This window comes from Empidonax traillii, unplaced genomic scaffold, assembly GCF_003031625.1.
Source record: "Empidonax traillii isolate 1590-97213 ecotype Southwest subspecies unplaced genomic scaffold, ASM303162v1 scaffold1018:size752740, whole genome shotgun sequence".
Taxonomy (NCBI): Eukaryota; Metazoa; Chordata; class Aves; order Passeriformes; family Tyrannidae; genus Empidonax; species Empidonax traillii.
Window position 1 is genome coordinate 642,351 of NW_020956211.1, and position 6,806 is coordinate 649,156.

Consider the following 6,806-nt stretch of genomic DNA (forward strand, 5'->3'; position numbering starts at 1 on the left):
GAATTCATTAGGAGAGAAGAACTATTGGAAAGATGTTAATTATAGTGCACATTGTGCATCTAATAAATGCAATGTGCTGAGTCACATCTCCTCCAAGAACTCCCTCCGTGAGGGTCTGGTATTGCCTTGTGAGGGCCATGAAACAGTGGAACACTTTCAGCACTCTCTGCTCACAGTCCTGCTGCTTTGACCAGGAGCTCCCCATGCCCCACCATAAAGCACCCTGGGATCTTGTGGCCTTTCAGCTGCTGTCTCAATATTGCCACTCCATATTATAACTGACATACAGACTGAGGTTCAGGAGAATAGAGTTCAAATTATGTCACCTCTTAATGCAAAAAAAAAAACATGCCCAAAGGCAAAAATCAGTTTGGCTTTAATTAAAGAATGCTCCCTAAATGCTTCTTGAAAACACAGGAGCTTCACAAAATTCATAACTGAAACCAAGGAGATGATTAATTAAACTGGAGACAATCATCATTCACATTTCATATTTAGTAAAAAGAATGATTTTACAAGTATTAAAGATGGGAGTACTGAACAGAAGCTGTAAGACACTTTTTCTACCTTTTCTTCACCTAAGACCCCATAGGAAATATCCCAGGCTTTTCTTCACAGTGTTATTCATATCCCAAAAGTTAGGAGCCTTATCCAACCTCATAAAAAAGAATTTCAGATCTTTAACTCTAAAGCAGATTAGTACTTTAAGGACCTCATGTCTCTCCTTGCTGCTTCCTCAACCTTCTGGAAAAGAACTCGGTAGTAGCACTTTCTTCACGTTCTGTTTGAGATCTCCTTGTGAGGAGCCCTGTGCTCAACCTCAGAGATCCCACAGAGCAGCCCAAGGAAATGAAAAGCAAGAACAGCCCTTTCCTCAGCACACCTTCTGTCTCCCTTCCCAGGATGGCTTTAGGTTTAGCTCCATGCCCTGAGTGCAGGAAGGCAAATTCTCAGGTAACGTGTACCGAGTAACCATTTCACCCTCGAGCTCACCATCAGCGGCTTCATAAACCTACAGCATCCACAAACACACCTGGACCTCCTGGACAGCAGAGGCAGCTTATAAAATACACTGATTTGTACCTTAAGATCAGGCTGCTAACAATCTTTTTTTTTTTTCAGGTCAGTATTAAGAAAAAAAAAAACAAACAGTGCTTTATGAGTAGTACATTATACCAGCAAAGACTTCTGTTGAAACACAGAGCTAATTTGGTAGATAGAAATGCTACTGGGAGGATTCACTCTAAAAGTGAAAGGTTGAAGGAGTGAACAAAGGGAGACTTTCTGAGGAAAAAAAAAAATAAATTCTTCTAATGACTAAGAAGCTTTTGTGGGATTTTTTTCCCTCCAGCTATGAGTGATCTAAATGAAACAGTGGCAGGTTTCCAGGTGCTTATAAAATGTCTAATGGGGCTAGAACTTGCCATCAAGAAATTACTAGTTCCCATTAGCTTTAAAGAGGGTGTAAGATGGGTCAGATTGTGCAGATCACTGTGGATGTTCCACCCAACTGCAGAACATTTCATGAATTGTCAGACACCCCTAAAGGACAGGGAGCTCAAGTCAGAATTGGGATCAAAGAATCTGCATACACAGACAGAGATGAGTGACACCAAATTACCAAAGCCTTCCACAAGCTGGTGAAAAGGAACCCTCCCCGAAAGAAGGAAGGACTGGCAGGAATCTTCAAAAATAAGGTGCTTCTTCTGCTCACTAAGAGGGGCAAGGGAGCTCCTCACATACCTAACTCAATGTTCTGCAAACTGGGACAGGGGCCTTGAATCCTGTTTGGTGGGTGGGCTTGCTATGAAATGTAGACGTAAAGATTGGTGTTTAGGCAACCCCATTCCTCCAGAACAGCCCTCTGCTTTTCATCAGCTGATACCACTGCAGAGAAAATTGCAGAGCCCTGTGGGTCAAACCCTCGTGTAATGGGATTGTGGGGCAGAACCTGTCATGGCCTGCAACAGATCCACGACTTGGCCTTAAAATATGTATGTATGAGGAAATATGTATTGAAATCTTCATCTGCAACCAGACTGCAACACAACATGATAAAGGAATGAAGCTCAGATGCAGGTGGGCAGGATGCATCAAAAGTAGCTTGAATAGGGGTCGCGCAGGGCCTTGCTCCTCGTGTCTGAGGGTGCAAACTGCCCGAGATTGTCTCACACACGAGCAGGGATTCTGCCCTGTGGAGCCCCTGGGCTTGGCAGAGGCAGCCCTTGGCTGGGAACCAGAGCCCTGCATAAATCACTTCCCCACTCGCTGCCCTTTGTCCCTGCTCCCGGTTTTATCTCCCCCTTGTTTAGACAGGACAATGGCTGTACCACGCCGTGTGCTCCTACATTAGCCAGCACAATCTTAATTACAGACTTCAGGCATCATCATGATTAGAGTAATAAGCTGTAATTACTCTAAGGTGACAGGACTGCAGAGACCTTATCTACATAGATAAGAAGATGTAGTAATATTTCATGTCGAGACGTATTTGTCAGCAGCTGCCCATGGAGTGGATTCAAACTAAGCACCAGACCCCATGAACACATTCAGTCTTTAATGGAGGTTTTTCTCCTCTCCTGCCAGCATACAAGCCCACACATTATTAAATAAATCCTACAAACATATTAGGCACAGTTTAAACCCATCTTATTCAGAGATATCTTTCATCAGTAAAGTGCCTTAAGTGTATCATGAAGGTGACTTAAATGTATAAATATGTAATTACATGCAATTCAGTACAAAAGTGCATTAATATTTATGAGTGTACAGTATAATCTCAAAAAAAATTCCATTTGTTTTATTTCTATTGGGCACATTAATCACCCTGATACCACTGTACGTGCCATGGTGGGGCAGAGCCGCCCCTGCTGCGATGTCAGGAGGAGCCTGGTGGGTGTCCCTGCAGTCACCTCGGCTCCAGCTCCCATCATCAGCTTCAGTCCAAGCCCTCCCTTTGGGGAGGGAAGGAGAAGCAGACTCTGTGGGCCATCAGATAATTTCTCAAGGTAGGAGGCTGGGAGGACACACTCATCAAGTGTTGTGCTTTCAGGGAGCTGTGCCTGATTTATTTCAGCACAGTCCATCTCCCTGCTACGTAAATGACAACTCACTGATTAAAAATCAGCCCTCAGTGGCAGCAGAGCAGAGCTTTGGGGGGTGCCCACGTCACCCTTGTGAGCCTCACCCAAGAGCTGATGCCCTTCCCTGCTGCCCCTGCCCTCAGACAACAACTTAAAAACTGCATGCAAATAACAGGAACTCTGCTCCACTCATCATTACAGGATTTTCTGTGGGAACACAGGATGAAAAGCAACACTGCAAACGCAGTGTGTAGCAAATGCACTGCAGAAATTTCTCTGGACGAACGTTTCAGGTGCTGCTCAGAGGTTTCAAGCCCTTTCCAAAACATCCTTGTGTTTATCATTACAATTCCAGTGTTGCAAGAACTTATTTTCTGAATTTGCACTGAATGAGACCTCAGTAAAGTACAACTTCTAAAAACTGATTATCAAAACCAGGCGTAGCTTACAGTGCAGTGCTAGTTAAACCAAATAACAACTGCAGTGTTCTATGACTACATTCCAATTATTTGCTCCTCAGGTTCTTGCTAAAGTCCACTGCAGCATTATATCAGAGCCCAGCAATTTATCCTTCATTCCAGCAGCTGAGAGAAGTCCTGCAGCTTGGTCAGCACAGAATCACAGAATGGTTTGGGTTGGAGTGGATCTTAAAGCTCATCTCGTTCCACCCCCTGCCCTGGGCAGGGACACCTTCTACCAGCCCAGGTTGCTCCAAGCCCCGTCCAACCTGGCCTTGGACACTTCCAGGGATCCAGGGGCAGCCACAGCTTCTCTGGGCAACCTGTGCCAGGGCCTGCCCACCCTCACAGGGAGGTGTCACAGTGGGAAACATCAACTGTTGTGATGGTTTGGACTTGGCTCCTTGCCAAATGCCCAACCCCCCCCCCAGTAGCAGCCCCTCTCTTTCCCCCTTTCTACTTCCCCCAGGGCAAAGGAAAAAAACTATGCAAATTGAAGAACCTGAAAACCAAGCTAGTTATATAAAAAATATATTTTATGTATATTACAGTTAAGATGCTTTGTACACAGCAAAAGGGAATCCAAACACCCTCTGAAGGGATAGGGAAAGGGGAAAAGGGACAAAAGGAAACAAAAAGGGACACCAAATAGATATGCACAATCAAACCCGAGAACCAGTAAAATAACTAGTAAAACAAATCTCACCACGTCCCTTAGAAAGTAGGCTTGGCAGACACTGCCAGCACTCTCCAAGGTTCCACGTGGCAGGTCAGTGGATGCTGCAGCCTCAGCCTTAGATAAGCGAGACCAATGCAGAGACCCACTGTATCCGAACTTCGGCGGAAGAGAAGAAAGAACGAAGGCTTCCCCTTCCTTCTTATTTATACCACGATTTACGTAAAAATCGTATGGAATACTGGGAACACTGCCCCTTCCTTGGTTACAAATTGGCAACCAGGGAAGGTCTAGATTAAAACCACCACAGCTGTGGATCCAGGACAGCAACATGCACAAAGAGCTGCACAAAGTTATCCAAAACCCCCCAGGTTGAGAGAACCAGTCTGAGAGTACCAAATTTGCCCTCACATCCTGACAGTCTTCATTGACTCACACTACGTTTCCATTACACTGGGGAAGAATTTTTATAGCTGATGGATGAAAATGCCCCAAGACTTCAATACCTTTCTCATGTTTCATAATTTGCTATTTTAATTCTGGCACAAACAAGATGTAAAGGTCTAAAAACAATGCACTGACCAGTCTCTATAATCTTTCAAAATCAGAAAATAAAACAAGATGGTTATAAAATCATTAATTTCTCTACAGATAAAATAGATAAATATACTGTGTATACTAGTTCCTCAAATCATTTATCTAGGGGAAAAAATTGCAAATGCTCTCATAACAACACCAAGGAGAGAGGAAGGCAGGTGTAAAGTGCAATGCAAAAGAGAAAAAGATTCTCAAAGTGTCAATATTATGGTATTTTTGGACACAAGGAACTGGTGAAGAGAGACATGATGTCAACTACAGTGGGTGCAGTAGCCCATCCACTAATCCCAGCAATTCCTTCAAGTCCCCAGACCTCCACAGAAAGGTTTAATCTTGTTTTGTTTGCTTTGTTTTCACAAAACTGCAGTCTATTGCCTCCTACATCTCTCTGGAATCTGAAAACAAAGTGGTTCAGTGTTGTGCAAAAGCGGTTGTGCAACAGAGTGAAGATGAAACGCGGTGCCAGGCTGCGGGACGCCCTGGTGCTTACAGATGAAGGCAAAACAATAGCAAAGCAAGTTGCTGTCTGCTTGAGATATGTTGTGTGAAAGAGCTTCTGTAGCAAAGAGATTGCTTTGATTTTTCATCCCCAAACCATTTGTTAACAATATCTTTGATAAACAGAAGGTTCCCTTTCAGGTCCTGCCGATTTAAATTGCACACACACACAAAAAAAAAAAAAACCTACACCAAGGCAACATTATTGAGGTGACAAAGTCAAGGACTTGGAAGTTATGAAAGGCCAGGATTAAGGCTGCAGCCACCACCTTAATTCAGCCCTCTTGTGCATACACATCATGATTACAATCTTTAATTACATGATCCCATGCTCCTACTTCCCTAAACAGAATGGAAGGTGTTCAGCTAATGAGCAGCCACTCAGGATTTTGTTTTCTCCTCTTTGTCCATCGTGTGGACCTCAACCTTGTTTACTGACACTCCATTCACACCCTCCTCTCAATGCACAATTATTAATTTCCTCAAGGGCTTTTCTATACAGCTCCTCACAATAGTATCAGATGCTCAACAAATACCTACAGCCCCTTCTACAGCAGTTTTGCCACACAAAGGTATTTCACTGTTTCCATTTTATAGGTGCCAACAACAGTCCTGACACGTTCAGGTCAAAAACATCTGCTAATTTTAAGTATCCCATTATGAAGCACTGAAGGTTTGATTTTTCAGAGCACTTGGCTCTGCTGAGCCCTTTATCTGATGAAGCACGGCCTCCGTGGATTTTGGCAGCTGCGAGGAGTGCCGAGTTCTCCTGAGATCAGGCTTTAGTGAGCACCACGTGTTGTAAGGATACAGGGAAGGGCTGCTTCTAAAATATGTGCTGCAATGGCCTCCCCCAATGCCACATAGTAAATACGAGCTGGAGGCAGGAGAAAACTCAAACTACAGTGCCAGCTGTGGAGCTGGCAAAAGCTGAAGTCATGCTTAGAGATGGGAATCAGAGCAATTGATTGCCGTTCATTTATTTCATGTTTTTCAAACATGATATTCTCAGCCTTATCCTTCCCCCTCCCTTCCCATTTTGCCACTCAAATACTGTACCACACCCCTTAAGAGCTGTGGAGAACAGTCAGGAAATGACCAGAGTCTGCACAACCTGAGTTAGGAGAAAACCTCATCTTGGATGGTGTGTGGAGAAAGTGCTGAGCAATGCCAGCCTGGACTACAGAGCCGTGGAACTGTTTTACCTGCAGCTGCCCAACTCTGTAGAAGGCAAAGTGCACCCAGCTGATTGTGCTCAGACTGGCTGAGCCAGAGGCCTGTGTGCTCCTGCCAAAAGGAAGAGATCCTGAAGCTCTGAGTCCAGCCACCTCCTGCCAGCCTAGAAGTCCCACCATGTTTTTTCTAGAGATGTTTTTAGGTCTTACCTAAGTTGCCAGCAGAGTCCAAGGTTACCCCTCTCTTGCAGACTTGACTATCTGATCCCTATTACACTCGGGACTGCCTTTTGGAGGATGTGCTGAAACCCCAGTGAGT